At 39.6% G+C, this 19,655-nt stretch overlaps 1 long non-coding RNA gene across 1 annotated transcript; it reads right to left on the reverse strand.

Moving 5' to 3' along the window:
- Positions 1–12,655: 12,655 nt before the first annotated feature.
- Positions 12,656–16,089, reverse strand: LOC309864847. The gene is made up of 2 exons (XR_014311789.1): positions 15,968–16,089; positions 12,656–13,402 (listed from the first exon to the last, which is right to left on the reverse strand). It is a non-coding gene; the product is annotated as an uncharacterized lncRNA (long non-coding RNA).
- Positions 16,090–19,655: the final 3,566 nt, after the last annotated feature.

The following is a 19,655-nucleotide window of genomic DNA, read 5'->3' on the forward strand; positions in this document are numbered from 1 at the left end:
CTTACACAATTAAAAAAAAAAAGAGAGAGAGAGAGGCCTGGGAAAGACCACTTTCGTCCTTGAAGCTCAGCTCTACTGCTTCTCAGGAGTACATTGTCTTCTTTGCAGGTCTCTCTCACCAAACATTTCCTCTAAAATTTAAAATTATTAAATATTATTTTATAACCCAATTATATTTATTTTTATAGCCAGACTTCTAACTTACACATCTGAAAGCATTCAAGGTCATTTGTCTGCTGTTAATATCCAGAGATAATGCTTTACTCTCTGTTGTGTATTTAATTATACATGTAGAAATATTTTATATTCTTGACACATAACAAAACCTCAAGCATCTTCCTTGTGACTGGAGTCAGTGCTGTATTTTTAGTTCCCTATTTTTACTTAAATATGAAAATGACATTCAGCTTGGGTCATTTTAAATAGTTGTTATTTAAATATATAAGCACTCTTAGTGTACATTAAAAAACGGAAAAAAGAAATCGATTTCAGAGTAGAATTGTCATGATACTATCTCCCCTTTTGAGGCATATATAGCTCAACTTTTTCTTAATATTAATCAAAAGATGAACATGCCAGTGTTTTATTCCAGACACATCGTGTACTGAGGCATTGAAGAAAAACAATGTCAGTTGTCTCTCCCGTCCATAACTTCTAACTAAGCTGATTTCAAGATTCTGTGTGTTTATGTGAGCTCTGGTGCGAATTTTGATACTCTGTGAGCTGTTCCCCACAAGGAGTAGGGAAAAAGACAGTTTGGCATGTTGGCTTTTCTTCCTCTTTTCCTTCCTTTAACAGTAAATCTGGGGTGAGGTGGGGGGCGTGCTTGAGGGAGTTGGGCAAACAGGTTCCTTGGGGCCTGACAGCAGCAGAACTGGGTGTGTGTTGTGGGGGCAGCTCTCCTGTCTTTAGAGGCCAGTAGGAAGTGCTAAGGAGGAAGTGCCTACCTCCCAAAACTTAGCAAAAAGAGTTTTGAGAACATGTAGACATGGTTTATTCAATTTAAATAAAAAATAAAACCTTAAAAAGAATGTGTTCAGGTGCTTTCTGGACACATTCCTTCTTCTGTTACTGAGGCCAAGTTGGAAGATGAGGAACGGGGAAGTAGTAACCATCCTCCAGAGTATTCCCAGAAATTCTCATCCCATACAGGGCACATTAAATGGCACAAGTCCTCTGAGCTCCACCCCAGGCTATGAGGTAACCAGAAGGCAGTGGGCACATGAGGAAGTGAGGGAAAAGACAACAGGATGAACAAAAGGAAAGTTAGGAGGAGGTGGGCAGTACCCAAAGGTGGATATAGGGATCCACCTGCTTTGCTTGTTTTTTCACCAAATATTCCTGCACTAAATCTGATTTCTTTATGGAAATATTTGAAAATATTCTAAGGAACTCATTGTAGGTAGACACAGAGATGCATCACAAGCTTGCTCCACTTCCAGATCATATAAAATGGTTCAAAATAGGTAACAAACCATGTGTCTAACATTGAGAGTTGACTTAGCAAATTAGGGTGTATGTATAGAAGAGGATATTATGCAAATATTAACATACAGGTTGTGAATATATTTGGCAATGTGAAAATATTTACAAAAAACAGTATGTTCAAGTTGACCCCATTTTAATATAGAGTGTTCCAGTTTCCATTCTGACACACAAAGAGCTTTAAAGTCATCACTTCCCCGTTCATAACAAACAAACAAAAAAATGCTTAGCAAGCCGAAAATCAACAACCTCTCTTAGATCTGCCAGAGGATTGAGGTCACAGAGGAAACTGCTCCTCCAAATACTGGAGAGAGGAAAAGATACCAAGAATCACAGCTTACTAGGAGGAAACCAGTCTTTGGAGCCAGTATTGGTGGAACACAAACAAATTAACAAGGTTCAGTATGGACAGCTTGAGAGTCAAAAATCCCTGCGGCCCAGTCCTTGGGGACCTTTCCAGATTTCATGAATTTTACCTCCCAGCCCTACCAGGCTCTCCTAATGAAGATCAGACAAAATTCCCTTCATGCTTCTAGCAGGGGGAGTGGAAAAGCCACTATTTTGAGATAGGCCCCAAGAGCTGTATTCTCCATGACTAGGCCTGGACTCCAGGGAAACTATTTTAGCAGCAGCTGTCTGATCTGGGAAAAGGGAGATACCCATCACCATCCCTCTATAGCCTTCGAGGTGAAGAGAAATGCCCAGTTTCAGTCACCTGTAGCCTTCTCTCACATAAGGAAGGGAAGAACACTGAGGAGCATTTCCGAAGTTGACAGGTGGGGAGTAGAAATACTCAGACCTAATCCTAAGGTTATCGAATACTTTCCCTTCCTCCACATGCCACCACCCCATCGGTGGGGCTCCCATGTTAGGAGAGTGGAGTGTAGCTAAAATAATTGCAAGGCTCAAACCCTATTTTAAGAAAGAGTCTAAGAAAACCAAGCGATGACAGTGGATACAAAAACAAGGGCATCAAATTATCTAATTAGTTAAAAAAAAAAATTCAGGAGGACCTAACTGTAGTTTTCTCTGGGGGATGAGATGAAAGACTATTGCTGTTTTTGAAATTCTCCTAGAAAAATCTCATTTTGGAGGAGGTTGTTAAGTGCTGGTTAAAAACTAAAATTCAGGGTTGCCTGAATGGCTGTCGGTTAAACGTCTGCCTTCAGTTCAGGTTATGATTCCGGGTTCCTGGGATCGAGTCCTGAGTTTGGCTCCTTGCTTAGTGGGAAGCCTGCTGCTCCCTCTCTCTCTGTCCCTCCACCTATTTGTGTGCTTTCTCAAATGAATAAATAAAATCTTAAAACAAATTAAAAAAATGGAAAGTATAATTCTCTGGAGTAACACATTACTGACTTGACAGGGATCACTTTGTCAAAAGAAATGCATAGCCTGCTAATAGTATTTATGTTGGAAATGGGACACTGAGGCAGTGCAGAGTCTTAGTAGGCACTAGACTGATGGCAGCCAGCGTCGAGCTCGGTCAAAGAGAACAGACCCACACACATACAAGAAGATTCTGAAAGCAGGATAATCAGACAGTAATTACTCTGTAGGGAAATAAACATTCTCATTTTGGAGGGCAGAAATGAGCCATGTGACCTGGAGAAAGCTCTCATCAGCCCTTTTCCACAGGATCAGAATCTGGATAATAATGGACATGAGTTAGATGCTGAAGTGCTTCCTGCCCTTAGGCCCTAGGATTCTAGCACTGATTCGCAGAGAAGTAGATCACTGACTATTGGTTTTCTATTGCCAGTGTAGCAGGTTAGACTTCAATGGAGAGTCATTCTTCTGCCCACAGTCTACCCTTCAGATCTGTCTTCGTACAAAACACATTCACCCCATCCCAAGCTCCCAAGAGGTCTCTTCCCATTACACCTCCAGCTTCAGATCCAGAATATCATCTAAATCTCATCCGCTTTGAAGTCCTCTATCTTACTACCGAAATCATCTAAATCAGCTGTGGGTGAGGCTCTGGGTATAATCCACCCTGGGACAGAATTTATCTCCAGCTGTAGTCCTATGAGACTGGAAAACCAGTTATCTGCTCCCAAAGTACAATGGTGGGACAGGCGTAAAGTAATATAGACTTTATGGTTGGTAAGGGGAGAAAATGGAAGAGCAAAACAAGAGTCACCAGTCCCAAGCAACTTCTAAACACAGCCAAACCTCCTTAGGTTTCAAGAGCTGGGAGGAATCCTCTCTGGTTCCTGGCTTTACCCTCTGGGCGCATGCCTTCGCCCCTTGGGCCGTTTTTCCTTTTTCCTTTTTAGCATGTGTTTGCAGCTGAGTCAATTTATCAGTTTGTTTCCTGCCTGTGGAATTTTGAGTGTCCACTAGCCTCCTTTCACTTAAGCTAACTCTGTCCTGGGTGATCCAAACCGGCAGTATTTTTGCTGACTTAAAATTCTCAAGCACCTGGTTTCCCCATGTCTGTCTCTGGAATTCATGCCATTAGATATGAGATTTTTTTTCACAGACTTTTCCTAGTCAATCCCATCTCTAATTTTGGCTTTTGCTGAAATGGCTGAGGAAGGATGCCCTTAAAAGTAACCAAGGGTTCTTTATTTTGAGGCCATCTGTGAGTCAGAACTAGAACTCTACAAAAAAAGACTTTTACTTTGGGGAAGGTATGTGAGTGCTGTGAAGTGTGTAAACCTGGTGATTCACAGACCTGTACCCCTGGGGCTAATAATACATTATATGTTAATAAAAAATTAAAAATTAAAAAAAGAGGCCTTTTGTGTGAGTGAATGCACTGTCCTTTCTAATGCTATCACAACAAATTAAAACAAATGTAGGGACTTAAAACATTCAAATTTCTCTTGTAGTTCTGTAGGTCAGAAGTCTGATACAGGTTTCACTGAACCTAAAACCGAGGAGTCCACGAGATATTCGTTTCCGGAGCTTTTAGGAAAGAATATGTGTTGTTGGTCACACAAGTTGTTGGCAGATTTCAGTTTCTTGCAGTTTGGTGACTGAGATCACCATTTTCTTATTGTCTGTAAACTAAGGGCTATCCCCAGCTCCTGGACTTGATATACTCCTTAACTAATTGTTTCTGTTTTCATGTTCTAGGGCTACCATAACAAAATACCACAGAGTATTTTAATAACAGAAACTTATTATTATTATTATAATATAAGATATTATAATATTAGATTATTATAATATAAATTATATATAAATATAAATTATAATATTATAATATAATATTATATATAATATATAAATAATAACAGAAACTTATTATTATTATTATTATTTTTACCATTCTGGAGGCTAGAGTTCATAGTATTGGCAGACTTGTCTTCTTCTGAGGCCTCCTCCATGGTTTGCAGATGGCTGTCTTCTTTCTGTATCTTCACATGGTTTCCCCTCTATGTGGGTCTGTGTTCTAATCTGCTCTTCTTATGAGGCCCCCAGTCATACTAGATTAAGACCAAACTACATGACCAAATTTTAACTTAATCCCCTCTTGAAAAGCCCTATCTCCCATTCAGACATATTCTGAGGCACTGGGGTTAAGACTTCAGTATATGAATTTGGAGGAGAATACTTTAACCCATAATAGCCCTCTTCCTTCATTTTCAAAACTAGCATAGTTGAGTCCTTCTCATGTTGCATGTCTCCATCTCCCTGTTCAGCCTCCATCTTCTGCTTTTAAGAGCTCATATAATTAGGTTGGGCCCATTTGGGTAATCTGAAATAATAAAGTAAATTGGTTAGCAACCTAATTTCACTTACAACCTTGATTCCCTTTTGCCATGTCATGTAACATATTCACAGGTTGTGGGAGTAGGGCATATGTGGGGCCAAAAGCCAACATTGGTGGCATCACAATTCCGGACTTCAAGCTCTATTACAAAGCTGTCATCATCAAGACAGCATGGTACTGGCACAAAAACAGACACATAGATCAATGGAACAGAATAGAGAGCCCAGAAATAGACCTTCAACTCTATGGTCAACTAATCTTCGACAAAGCAGGAAAGAATGTCCAATGGAAAAAAGACAGCCTCTTCAATAAATGGTGCTGGGAAAATTGGACAGCCACATGCAGAAAAATGAAATTGGACCATTTCCTTACACCACACACAAAAATAGACTCAAAATGGATGAAGGACCTCAATGTGAGAAAGGAATCCATCAAAATCCTTGAGGAGAACACAGGCAGCAACCTCTCCGACCTCTGCCGCAGCAACATCTTCCTAGGAACAACGCCAAAGGCAAGGGAAGCAAGGGCAAAAATGAACTATTAGGATTTCATCAAGATCAAAAGCTTTTGCACAGCAAAGGAAACAGTTAACAAAATCAAAAGACAACTGACCGAATGGGAGAAGATATTTGCAAACGACATATCAGATAAAGGACTAGTGTCCAGAATCTATAAAGAACTTAGCAAACTCAACACCCAAAGAACAAATAATCCAATCAAGAAATGGGCAGAGGGCATGAACAGACATTTCTGCAAAGAAGACATCCAGATGGCCAACAGACACATAAAAAAGTGCTCCATATCACTCGGCATCAGGGAAATACAAATCAAAACCACAATGAGATATCACCTCACACCAGTCAGAATGGCTAAAATCAACAAGTCAGGAAATGACAGATGCTGGCGAGGATGTGGAGAAAGGGGAACTCTCCTACACTGTTGGTGGGAATGCAAGCTGGTGCAGCCACTCTGGAAAACAGCATGGAGGTTCCTCAAAATGTTGAAAATAGAACTGCCCTATGACCCAGCATTTGCACTATTGGGTATTTACCCTAAAGATACAAACGTAGTGATCCAAAGGGGCACGTGCACCCGAATGTTTATAGCAGCAATGTCCACAATAGCCACACTATGGAAAGAACCTAGATGTCCATCAACAGATGAATGGATCAAGAAGATGTGGTATATATACACAATGGAATACTATGCAGCCATCAAAAGAAAGGAAATCTTGCCATTTGCGACAACATGGATGGAACTAGAGCGTATCATGCTTAGTGAAATAAGTCAAGCAGAGAAAGACAACTATCATATGATCTCCCTGTTATGAGGAAGTGGTGATGCAACATGGGGGCTTAAGTGGGTACGAGAAGAATAAGTGAAACAAGATGGGATTGGGAGGGAGACAAACCATAAGTGACTCTTAATCTCACAGAATAAACTGAGGGTTGCTGGGGGGAGGGGGTTTGGGAGAAGGGGGTGGGATTATGGACATTGGGGAGGGTATGTGCTTTGGTGAGTGCTGTGAAGTGTGTAAACCTGGTGATTCACAGACCTGTACCCCTGGGGATAAAAATATATGTTTATAAAAAAAATAAAAAATTAAAATACAAAAAAAAAAGATTATTAATTTTGCAAATGCCCCATAATCTCTAAGCAGGACTCTCTAGATAAAGGGCACTTGCAAAATTATCGTCACCCATATTTTCCTTCAGATTTAGCACATAATTCTCCTGTAATGTTTGTTAGCTGGCCTTTAGAGAGAAGGAAAAATAGCATCTTGGAACTCAAATAAGACCACCTGTTTACCTCTCTTAATGCTGCTGTGTAGAACTCAGAGGTTTATTGGAAGTATTCTACAGTTAGCTATAAGATCATTTGACAAGGAGGCTGTCATAAAGGATCACCACCTACCCTGAATTTATCCTTAAAACTCAGTTTTTATCAGATTGCATTTCACTTATGATTTTAGTTGAACAAGATTGCCTAGTGCTAAAAGCACTGTGTGAATCCATCACACTGACATCTGTAAACAACGCTATTGTGGTATCAGTGCAGGTTGGTACACAGTATATAGCAGTCAACTTTTGCTACTTGCCTATAAGTGCAGTGCAGAAAATCACATTAAGTTTGAAATAAGAGGGTTTATAAAAAGTCAAAACTTGATAATATGTCAAAATCATAGTTTGGTAGAACTGTTGTCACAGCAACTCCTTACAAGTCTCCCATCTTCTGCTGAGAGTACCCTGATTTTCTCCGCCCCATCGTTTTTGCCCCAACTTTATGCTTCAGGTAAGGCGTTGAGCAATTCAAGAGTTCAAGTTTATCCAATTTGCCCATCTAATTCTTTCGCTATAATGATTTGACTAAGAATAAGCATGTGATGAAATCAAAGACAATGCGACAGTGAGATGCAGCAAGACTTTTTTTTTTTTTCTAGAAATATTGGGGAAGAGGTACTGGATATTTCCTATTGTCTTAGACCTGGAGGGTATAAACCTGAAGCTCCCAGCAGCCATCTTGCCACTGTGAGGAACTGACGAATGAGGCCACATGGAGGATGGTGAGGCTAAAAGACAGGGTCATGATATCATGGGTCATGATAACATTTCATCTGAAGTACTGAAGCCAAACTTGCCTGTAGCAAACCCACCCCTTGAGCTATTCAGTTGGGTAAGCCCATGAAGTTCCTTTATGGTTAAGCCTCTGTGAATTGAGTTTTCTGTCTTTTGAATCAAGAGACCTAACTCTTGACTAGCTGCTACATTTTACATTCTATAATAACAACTTAAACCCATCTCTGAAGTGTTCTAAGTAATTTTCTGAAATACAAAATAGCTTTCATTATTACATAGATATGTAATACAATAGAAAATACCAAAATGTATAGTTTAAAAATGATGTATGTCAGGTTATGAAATATGTGGATTTTTTCCCTCAAATATGAAGCAGGATACATGTTAGAAACTCTTTTCTCTGAGCAACTCAGAGCTTCCAACAGAGTTGGTCGTATGAATATTCTGGTTGTTTCAAACACTACAGAAATACCCTTTCTCTTAGTGCAGTATGTCCACACATTGCTTTCTTAAAATGCAGATAAGTGAGACAACACATTAGAATCAAAGTTTATATCATCCTCTCACTTTATATTTGAGGAAATTAAGAATCAAAGAACTAGATACTTTGTGTACAGTCACCTCGCTGCTAATGAGAGAGTAGAGCCCAGGTCTCCAGATTTCTGCTCTAGGATATATCTCTTTTCTCAGGCCCTGATGCAGGCATGACCATTATTTACTTACCACTTAAATTTTTCACATCACAGTGAAGAATAATAAATTTGTTTATAATCAAATTAATACCTTCTATACATTTCTGTGTTAGCAAACTAGTTTTTTTAGGACAAAGATACCCATGAAATTAACCTTTCATAACATGGACACAAGTGATTGAAATGCCCTTTAAAAAAAAAAAAAGATTTATTCATTCATTGGACAGAGAAAGTGCATGTGCAGGTGAGCAAGTGGAAAGAGAGGCAGAAGGAGAGGGAGAGAGAGCAGACATTGCAGAGCAGACTCTGCAATGAGTGGCCTTTTTTTTTTTTTAAGATTTTATTTATTTATTTGACAGAGACACAGTGAGAGAGGGAACACATTGTGGGGAGAGGGAGAACAGGCTTCCCATGGAGAATGGAGCCCAATGTGGGGCTCAATCCCGGGACCCTGGGATCATGACCTGAGCTGAAGGCAGACGCTTAATGACTGAGCCACCCAGGTGCCCATTTGGTAAGAACTTTTAAATCATATATTTTCTTATTAAGTTTATAATGTTTTAATCCCAGTAAATGCATATCTTCTCACCAATGACAGGGATTCAAATAAAGAAAATCTGCAGACTTGATTCCCTAAGTCATAGCCTTACAGGCAGTTTTTCCAGTGAGGGTCCAAGTTTGGGGTCAGGGTAATATTGAACTCTGACTGGAAGAGTTTAGAAAACCTGCTCAAGGCGTGCCTGGGTGGCTCAGTAGGTTAAGTGTCTGCCTTCAGCCGGGGTCATGATCTCACGGTCCTGGGGTCCAGACCCACATTGGGCTCTCTGCCCAGCGGGAAGCCTGCTTCCCCTGCTCTCTCTGCCTGCCTCTCTACGTACTTGTGATCTCTCTCTCTCTCTCTCTCTCTGTGTCAAATAAATAAATAAATAAACAAAATTAAAAAAAAAAAGAGGAAAGAAAGAAAACCTGCTTCTAGGTCTAAGCCAGCCTCTAATAAGCTGAGAGACCTTGGGCAAACTAACTTAACCACTTTCTACTTCAGTTTCTTCATTAGAAAAAAAAGAGAGCAAGGAGTCATGAAGGCCTCTTCCAGCTATAAAATTGTGTGACTCTTAGTTAATTTTTTCACTGTATCATAAGGAGTTATTATTACTGAAAATTAAGATTTGCATAAAGGCATGTCACCTTTTCTAAAAGTCTGCATTCACTATTCCTCCAACTTACTGAATCTTTGAAGAATTGTATTATCTGCTACCTCAGTTCATGTTAAATATTTGTAATCTGCTTTATCTGTTCTTTGGTGCCTACAAACAAGAATGTCCTCCATCTATTTTCGTTCCAGGCCTCCTTGCTGAGGAGGCTTGAAAACAGAGGACTAACTGGGGCAAACTCTGCTGGGAACTTCGACCAGATGCTACTTGTCCACTCAACTCCCCCCAAAAAGAGCAAACATTGACTTCGTGGCTCATGTGGAATGAGGGTGTCTCTGAAACTGCCCTTCCCAGGAACTGTGACTCACAGATAAAAGATCCTGTGGGCAGTGAACTCTCCTCAGAGCCATCCCATCACAGAGACAGGATGCTTTTGTAACACCCACATACCTGATATTTTATGTTATAGATGGCATCTTAAGCTTCCATTTGCAGAGTCATTGTCAAGCTCAGAGGTCAGATGTACTGAATAAAACAGGCATCAAATTAATGGAAGCTAGTGTTTGAAATACTTTCACACTTTGGTAAAATCTCTGAGCCCTGTAAGAGCCTGTAACGGGTCCAATGGAATGACCTCTTCAAACCACCAAAAGCTCATTTACATGCTCCTTCTAACTGATCCTTTAGTAGTTTAAGACATCTTTGAGCAATTGCTTTCTTTGTACTAAGCTTCAGAGCATGCATTCTATCAAAGAAATTTAAGAGGTCTGACATTTTTGAAGAAAATCAAATGCAGAAATCTCTCTGCTGACCTCATGGTCAATATTCTGCTTCAGAATGGCAGAAGGCTTATCAATGAGATGTGAATGTTCTGCTTCCTTTAGGAGATTAGGGAACAGAGCTGTTTATCCTTATTTTACCTAAGCACCTTATTTTACCTGAGACAGGATCTATCCTGTCTATGGATTTCCTAATGACAGAAGGAAAAACGTTCCATAAAAACAGAATATAATTCATGATCCTAATTTCACTTCTCCCCTATAGCTCTCTAATGAACATGTGTGAACTTCCCTTTCTTTGTCTCGTTGGCATTATGTGTTTTCTGGGTGAAGCTTAAAGACTGATGAGAAGTGAGCAAGTAAGGGCCTCCTTTACATAGAAGTCCTTTTCTGTAGAAGTCCATCTCATTGGTTTTCTGCACTAACCCTAAGCCACACCTATGCACAGTGTTCACTGAGTTCAGGCTAAAGATACTCCATCACAGTTCACAACAGATTGCCAGCCTTATACTTTTTTCTGTCCACTTTTCGCTCATTCATTTTTAATTACATTCAGCTCCTGAACTGATTCCTGCGAGCTCCTGTCCCCAGGACTTCATTTTTGAGCTTGCTTTCCCTGTGTTTGACACTCCATGGTTCTCAGTTGGGTTCAGCTTTATATTTATGGGATTTTTTTTCCCCTCAGGGCAAAACATTTTATAGAACAATTTATTCTAGCGTCAGTCCTTTGGGTTCAAAGTCTTGATCATGGTTCTTTTGGCCAGCAAATTATATATTCCCAGTGTGTTGAGGAGAGGGATGTAGCAACAGTTCTGCACAGAAAAACATCGCTTCGGTGTGCCCAGGCTACCGGTCTTTTACACCTCATCTTCAGTTCTTCCGTCAGCCACATTTAAAGTTGCACTGACACAGAGCGTGATGACAGTCTTTCAAGAGCCCAGGCTTTATCTCTGGGCAGAGGAATCAGAGCAAAGATTGCTTCTTACTGCGATACCTAGTGCGTTATTGTAGTGGATACTGTTGGCAGGTGATAGCTCAGCACTGATTTCCTCTGGGAATTTCCCTCAGGCTGAAGGATGCTGCCTTATCCAGACTATGCTTCTGTTCCAGGGGCATCCACAATCCTATAGCTGGTTGATTTGGGGATACAAGACCCAGCCCCTTTGCTTCAAATTGGGACTACTCTTTATGGCTATTCCAGCTTCAAACCACCCCTTAGTGTCTGTTTTTGCTACATTACATTTCATCTTCTCCCTCTGCCCAATCCTGTGTCCTTTGCTTCCTGGGAGGTGTTATTCCCTCGGATGAACACTCTGATAAAACCTGGACCCAGAGCTCTTTACTGGAGTACATTCCTAAGACGGTGGTGATCTTTCCTTGCAATATAATGTTAATTTGGGCTGTTTCTGAAAACAACCATTTCAACAGGATATGGCATCTTATGTAAATTCATATGTCAGTGTCATAGCAATGGAATGAGTCTCACAAATATGGGCAATGCATGTTGATAAGCAAACATGACTGGAAAAGAGCTGTATTTACATGCTTCCTATAACATTAAGACTACAACAGAATATGTAATCAGCTGCCTAGTGCCTTGAATATTGAAGTTACTAATATAAATTATTGCATTTTGAATGGGTCTCAATAGGCAACCTCTAAGAAACAAAAAGAATCTTCAGTTTTCCATAAAAACATGTCAAAAAGAAAATGTTGACCAGTTTGGTAGGTTAAGTTCGAGAAGCAAGACACAAGTCAGGCCTTTTTCACTAAATATAATAAGTAAACTTTTCCTTTTTAAAGTTTAAAACCTAGTTAGAAACTATGAGGAAACTGAGTTGGTATATAAATAAATTCTCTCTAACTTATTTTTAAACTTCAGACCATATTTGGAGAATAAGTGTGTGCTTTTGGGTCAAGTGTAAGGATTCAGGTATAGAAAATTTTAAGATAATAGTTGTGTGCTCTCATAGCTTTGTAAATTTTAAAACAGAATATAAATATTTCTTAACCCTACCACATGTACAGAGTTGAAGTCCCCTTCTAATTATGTCTACAGATGACTTGTCTCTTTCAGTTTCCCTATCTGTAAAATGAAGAGAACAATATTTACCTTCCTCATAAGTGTGTTGAGACGATGAATTTCCTAATGTGCATAATATGCTTTGAAGATGAAAAGCTTCATAAAAATGCAAAGTGTTATTATTGTGCATAAATTTATGAAGTATCACAGGTGCATAATTCCAAAGAATACATTAAAGCTAAAATTCATCATGAATAATCTTTGAGGTTGTACATCTGAATTAAATAGAAAGGAATAAGGCAACCTTTTAAACGCTAAATGCAGATGGTACTGATTTTGTTCAGATTTTCCTTCCACATAGGTTGGTTATACCTTACAATTAGATAAAGAGCTAAATAGGCATAAATTAACTTTTAAAAACAATGTGAATGATCAGCTTTCAAAGTTTTGTCCATTCCCAGTAAAATTCTCAAATATAAAAGTTTAATAGAAGAGTGTCTCTTTTCATTTATTTTGTGACTCTGGGAATTGATTGGTACAGCATTAGGATATCACTCCAACTCATCAACAATAAGATTTTGGCAAAAAGGCATAGGGTTGAATATTCTTGATCCTTAAATGCTTTCCTCATTGCCAAAAAAAGGTATAATTTTGTTCAGTATACTGCTTCTGCCTCAGGAAAAATAAATCCTATTACTATGGTTGAAGGCCTTGTTGAAATTCTCTCGGGTTCATCATCAAAGTGACTTTTGTACATTTCCTGACTTTTGAGCTACAATAATGTATTTCAAGGACAGATGAGAGGTGCATTTTTGCTTAACTTGTGGCATGTGACATTTTATGCCAGACAGCTATCTGCCTGGATTATTGTCTGTTTCTCCTTGCTGTGTCCACAAATCCAGAGGGACTTGGGCCCAAAAGCCCAAGCATGAGCACCTTGCCGCATATTCCGCCATCTCGGTCCTCGAGCTTCATCTGTCTAAAAAAGAGTTAGAGGCTCCCAAGAGGCAATATTTGTCTCTTTTAAACTTTCATTTTTAGCTGTTTTAAATGCAAGTATCTGGGGCTCCTGGGTGGCTCAGTGGGTTGAGCAACTGCCTTTAGTTCAGGTCATGATCCTGGAGTCCCTGGATCGAGTCCCGCATCAGGCTCCCTGCTCAGCGGGGAGTCCACTTCTCCCTCTGAACTTCTCCCCTCCCATGTTCTCTCTTGCTCACTCTGTCTGTCTGTCTGTCTCTCAAATAAATAAATAAATAAAATCTTGGGGTGGGGGGAAGCAAGTATCCGGAGAGGTGGGGTGGTCTGTTCTAGACGTAATGAAGAAATGTCCCACTGAAGACTCCTGCAAAATGAGCAGCCAGACCTTCTCTTGCTTCCTTTCACTCTTAAGGAATTGTCAGTTGGTATAATCAGTCTCTGGTCAGGAGGATGTTCAGATCAGTGTTGCACATACCTAACTAACTAGTGAAAGATATTGTTCTCCCTCTTAAGAATAGTTAATTTGTTTAAATGTGAGGGCTCCTAGCAAGCACAGTACACAAAACCATTTGCTGAAATAGGGTTTCATTGTCGTGAAAGCCAATCCTTGTCTAGAAAGGATGGAATTAACTCCCTGCTTACTGGATACATCAAGTTTGTATTATTAAGTATTTTTAAAAGTTCAAATGATAGTAACATAAAAGTGAAAGGCTTTCTTTTCTTTTTTTTAGGATAAAACATTGGTTTGGCCAGTAAATAGTGTAACTATTTACTTTGAAGGCTGCTTTTTTTAGAGCAACATCAGAGATGGGTATTCATTCCCTTATCCATTCAGCTAACTTTTATATTGAGTATAACTATAAAAAGTATATAACTTTTATATTGAGTCCTGTATGTCAGGACTGTGATCCATGATGGCTACAGTGAAAAATAAAATGAAACCCCTGCTTTTCCAAATGTTGTCTAGTAGAAGGAACCAAACAGCTGAGGGCGTAAAGAAAGTTTTTGCTTATCGGCAGTTCAGGTCATCCTCTGTCTTTTTTTTTTTTTTTTTTTTAAAGGTTTAATTTATTTGTTTAACAGAGATCACAAGTAGGCAGAGAGGCAGGCAGAGAGAGAGAGGGGGAAGCAGGCTCCCCACTGAGCAGAGAGCCCGACACAAGGCTTGATCCCAGGACCCTGAGATCATGACCTGAGCCAAAGGCAGAGAGGCTTAACCCCCTGAGCTACCCAGGCGCCCCCATCTTCTGTCTTGACTAGATGGACTATCTGGGAACAGGTGGAGAAAAGGAGGTAAGAAAGAGGAAAGGGAGAGAGGAAGGGGGAAGGGAAAGGTAGAAAAAGAAAGCCTAACTTTCCTCATAATACACAGCAAAATATCAATAACAACAATAACAAAAGATCATTTTACTGCTACAAATTCAGGACAGATGCTAGAGAGTCTCGGCCTTCTAACTCTTTCCCCCATTGGCTTTCTGTTTGAGAGACTCTCAAACTGCTGCTCTGTCCTTATTCACACCTATGGTGAATCAACTGAAGTTGGCAAGGATCCAATTCTTGAGACACTTTCAGACAGATCTAATTTTAAAATGCATACTATTATAGGACATTTTATTTGCAAATGAAGATACTCTTTTATATAAACATTTCATTTACATGGAAGAAATGAGAACTCATTTAAATAAATCATATATATTTTTTCTTTTCTTTCTGAGAGAGAGAGCGTGCACACACAGGCACATGAGTGCAGGAGGGGCAGAGGAAAAGGGGGAGACAGAATCTTGAGCAGGCTCCAAGACCAGCACAAGCCAGACATGGGGCTCCATCTCATGCATGAGATCATGACCTGAGCCAAAATCAAGAGTCAGATGCTTTACCAACTAAGTCACCCTGGTACCCCAATCATATATATTTTCTTTACCCTATGAGGATAAATGTTATTCTTGGTTTTTTAGAAATATCAAAAATGAATAGAATAAAACAGATTACCTTGTCAAGTACCTACCAATAAAATAACCAATTTTGGGAGAAAAATATTTATCAGAGATTACATACTTTTTGGGTTTCCTGTATATTTTCCTTTATTTAAAATGGAAATTCTGAAAGGAAAAGGCCATGAATATCTAATGATTTTGCTTTACCACCTATAAATACCTAGAGCTTAAATGAAGAAATCATTGAGAGCATCTCACCATCCCATTACTGCATCACTGTGATGGTCAGCTTCTCTCACATCCAGAGGTCTAGGGTGTCCTTACCCCTCTGCCTTCTATCCATTCACGCCCGTGCTCCCTCACCACCACTAGCCCCCCCGGGCCAGGTTCCACCCCTAACAGCAGCTTAGAATCCTGTGAGGATCTTTTAGAAAAATCTAATACCTGGGTTCCAGCCCAGAGTTTTAAATTTGATTTATCTCTTGTGTGGCCCAGGCACTGGTGAATTTTTAATCTCCAGTTGATTCAAAAATGTAGCCAGCATTGAAAATCACTGTTCTAAACTTTGCTTTCACTGCTGCTTTGGAAAGGAGTCTGTTATCATCGAATCCCTTTTGTGCTTACCTACCTCTTTGAAAGTTTCTTTGTTCTTGCTCTGAGAGTCACCAGGTTGCTTCCCCATGAGGCTGCTTCCTCTGTGGGCTGCTACTCCCTCCTTAAACCTCCAGCATTTCCTCCTCTTACCCTCAACGAATGACTTTGACCAGGTTATTTCTCAGCTGAAAGAACAAGAGCAACCAGAGGGAAATCTCTCATCTTCCTGTCTCCTTGGATCTGGGCCTGTCCCTGTTCGCTGCTGGTGAAATGATTAACCTGGCCGTGTCCGCACCAGCTTCTCACCCACCCAGGGATTTAGATTCTGCACTTAGCTCCTCTTTCCTCTGTCACTACCCTTTTCCTGTCCGTTGGATTCTTCACATCAGCACAGATGATATTCCATTAATAGCCATGTAAGGCAAGAGCACTGATGAATTCTTATGGAACCTGAATTATAGGAGCTCCCAGTGAATATCTTGTTTGCCCATCAAAGAGCTGGCATGTTTCAATATCACTCATCTTAATAATATTAATAAATGTTATTTATTAATATAATTTTATTATTAATAAAAATTAATAAATACCTCCTCTTGATGGCACGGACATTCCAATTACCATCCTCCTCTGCCCCCTTTATTATAAAACTCCTCACATTTTTGTCTGTACTTAACTGTCTTCTCATCCCATTCACTTTTGCATGTTCCCTTCTTAGGCCATCACCTCACCCCCCAGTAAAACATGTTTCATATAGGACACCAGTATTCTCCACACTGCCAGGTCCTACGCTCCACCTGACTTGCTACCTCAGCAACATTGGCAATTACTCTGTCCCTTGGAAAACCTACATAATGAAATTGGTAGGAATTGATGGAATTGATATTTTTGCATTTACGTAAAATTTCCTTTGATACATCATACTCATTGTTTTTGCAGTCACGATTAATACGACTCAAAGCTTAAAACAAACTGTTTGAGGAGCCCTGCAAAAATGTCAAACCATGGAATAATGCTTCTTAATGAAATTGTGTTGGTTGAGGCATAACCATTTGCTTTTCATCATTGAAACAAATAAATGCATCCAAAAAGATGACTGGGGGACTGAGATGGTGTAAAACAACTAGAAAAGGGTTCACTTTTGTGTTTGGAGAGTCATGAAATGTCTGACTGTCTAGACTGATGAAAATAAAAATTTAAGTATGTCTCAAGGAGAACAAAATGTGGAGTGAATCTTCCATAATTCAACTTAAGATGTATTAGGCTTTTTTTTTTTTTTTTTTTTATGAAGGGGAAATAGTTTGCTATTCTGAACATTAGGGCCAGATCACAAGAAATTAATATGGGTTTACTGAAAAAATATATTATAGAAATCTCATGCCTTGAAAAGCCTGTGCAAAGTCATGATATTTAAAGTTTATACTATGGCTAAGGTGGAGAACCTGGTCTTCAATAATAAGGAGATAGAGGCACCTGGGTGGCTCAGTGGGTTAAAGCTTCTGCCTTTGGCTTAGGTCATGATCCCAAGGTCCTGGGATGGAGCCCCACATCGGGCTCCCTGCTCAGAGGGGAGCCTGCTTCCCTTCCTCTCTCTCTCTGCCTACCTCTGTGCCTACTTGTGATCTCTGTCAAATAAATAATTTAAAAAAATAAGGAGATAGTAATACTAATAATAATGAGATAAACTAAACTTCATGAAACTATATAACCCAGACAAGATACGCCCTGGTCGGCAGCTTCTCTTCTTTCTCTGCTTGCATCTTAAAGATGGCTTTGCACTTTAAAACAGTTCTAGAACCAGATTCAATTTAATATACATTAAAAAGAGGTGATCCCCCCCCGCCCCGATTCTGTAAGAATGTGAGGAAAGAACTTAATAAGATCACCTTTGAAATGTCTCCCTTGTTTCCCAGAAAGTGGCTCTCCCTGGCCAGTTACCTCATTCTCCTCTCCCTCACCCCCAACCAAAGGTTTTCAAAGCTATTTGCTGGTTCTCTCTCCTTCAACTTCAAGAACAGCAGTGGCAACCACATATTAGCCACTGACTCTCTGCTATTCCTTGCACACATCCTTTCAAGGCTTCATTGTCCTCTCCAAGTGGCTCTTCAAGGTATAGCAATGACAATCTGCTAGTGAGAAAATGAATTTGTCCTATGACATTATACCATATTAATAGTTTGCGCTAAATTGCTAACACAGACTGTGGACTCTGAGAAATAAACAGGGTTTAGGAGGGGAGGTGGGTGGGGGGTGAGTGAGCCTGGTGGTGGGTATTAAGGAGGGCACGTATTGCATGGAGCACTGGGTGTGTTGCCTAAACAATGAATCTTGGAACACTGAAAAAGTAAAATAAAATTTAAAAAATTTAAAAAATAAGAAACTGAGCTTACTTCAACTAAAAGTCTCAATAAAGTAACACAACTTTTCCATTCACAGTTGTCATGAAAGGGATCCACCCTTGAAATGAGGAATAAGTTTGTACAGGACCTTATTTGTGCAGAACAATCTGAACTTAAAACTGTTTAAGAGCTAAAAGAGCTATTTTCACTAAAAAGACATTCAGTGTACAAAATGTAATGTAAAAGGGGTTGAGAGGTATTCTTTCTACTTTTGTGAGGAATGCAGAATTAATTGCTTCAGAGTCTGGAGGACCCCTGAGAACAAAACATCAATTTGGCACCTGAAGGCCTCAGGCTCTCTGCAGTAGAGTTCTGGAGGGTGATGGCAGAGAGGCAGGTGGTAAGGAAACAGCAGCAAGCACAGTGGTGCCTGGAAGAGGAGATAAGATGCAGTGGGGTCGTGGAATCAGCATTCTTTTCTAGGCCCTGCAAATGTAATGAGGCTTTCATGGACCTTAGTCCTATGCCAGGTGCTCTGCATTACAAGACAAGGTCCCAGCCCCTAGCCCTCTCAGAGATAGAATGAAGCGAAGAAAAGGGGCATCAAACAAATAATAACACAAATGATTGCTTCATTCTAATTCCAATAAATACTCAGGAGTACAGGGTCTGTGAAGATATATACAATGGAGAAGACTAATATGCTTTGGAGGATCAATTATAGAGGCCTGAGTGGGAGACATGTTTACAAAGAGACCAGAGCTAGAAGACATAGCAAGCCACCACTCTCTTGGTAGTTGAGTGAATTTGATATTCCCACTGTGAATTGAGGGTTCAGTCTTGCAATAGTGGGAGAGGAAAAAAAAAACCAGGGAAATATGTGTCACTGTATTAGTGATTTTAAATTTAACCTCAAGTTTAGATAGCCTAACAGTGTTGCTTATATGTCCTATTATAAAATGTAAGAGGGATATTTGGGTCCCAGTAATAAGATCTTTAACTAGATAGAAATTCTGATTCTACCAAGTAAAAATTTCAGACCAGCTGTGTGTCTTAATACAAGGTTAGTAAGTCATATTATGATGGATATGTTCATCTTTTCATATGTTCTTGTGTAGATACTCAGTTTTTTTTTTAATTATAATGAGTAAATGCAAACCAACCATAATTTAGATACTCTGGTCATTTTAATTTATATCTGTTCTTTTCTGTCAAATGCAATATGTTAGAAATGGAAATGACCTTTGAAATCTGGTCAAACTTCACACTTTGTTGGGAATAGAAGCCCAGATAGTTAAATGATTTCACAGTATCAGTACCAAACTAAAATGAGTTTGTTCCTTGGTGAGTTACAGAAAGAAACTATTTCAGGTGGAATCATCACAC

This window comes from Mustela nivalis (genome assembly GCF_964662115.1).
Source record: "Mustela nivalis genome assembly, chromosome: 5".
Taxonomy (NCBI): domain Eukaryota; kingdom Metazoa; phylum Chordata; class Mammalia; order Carnivora; family Mustelidae; genus Mustela; species Mustela nivalis.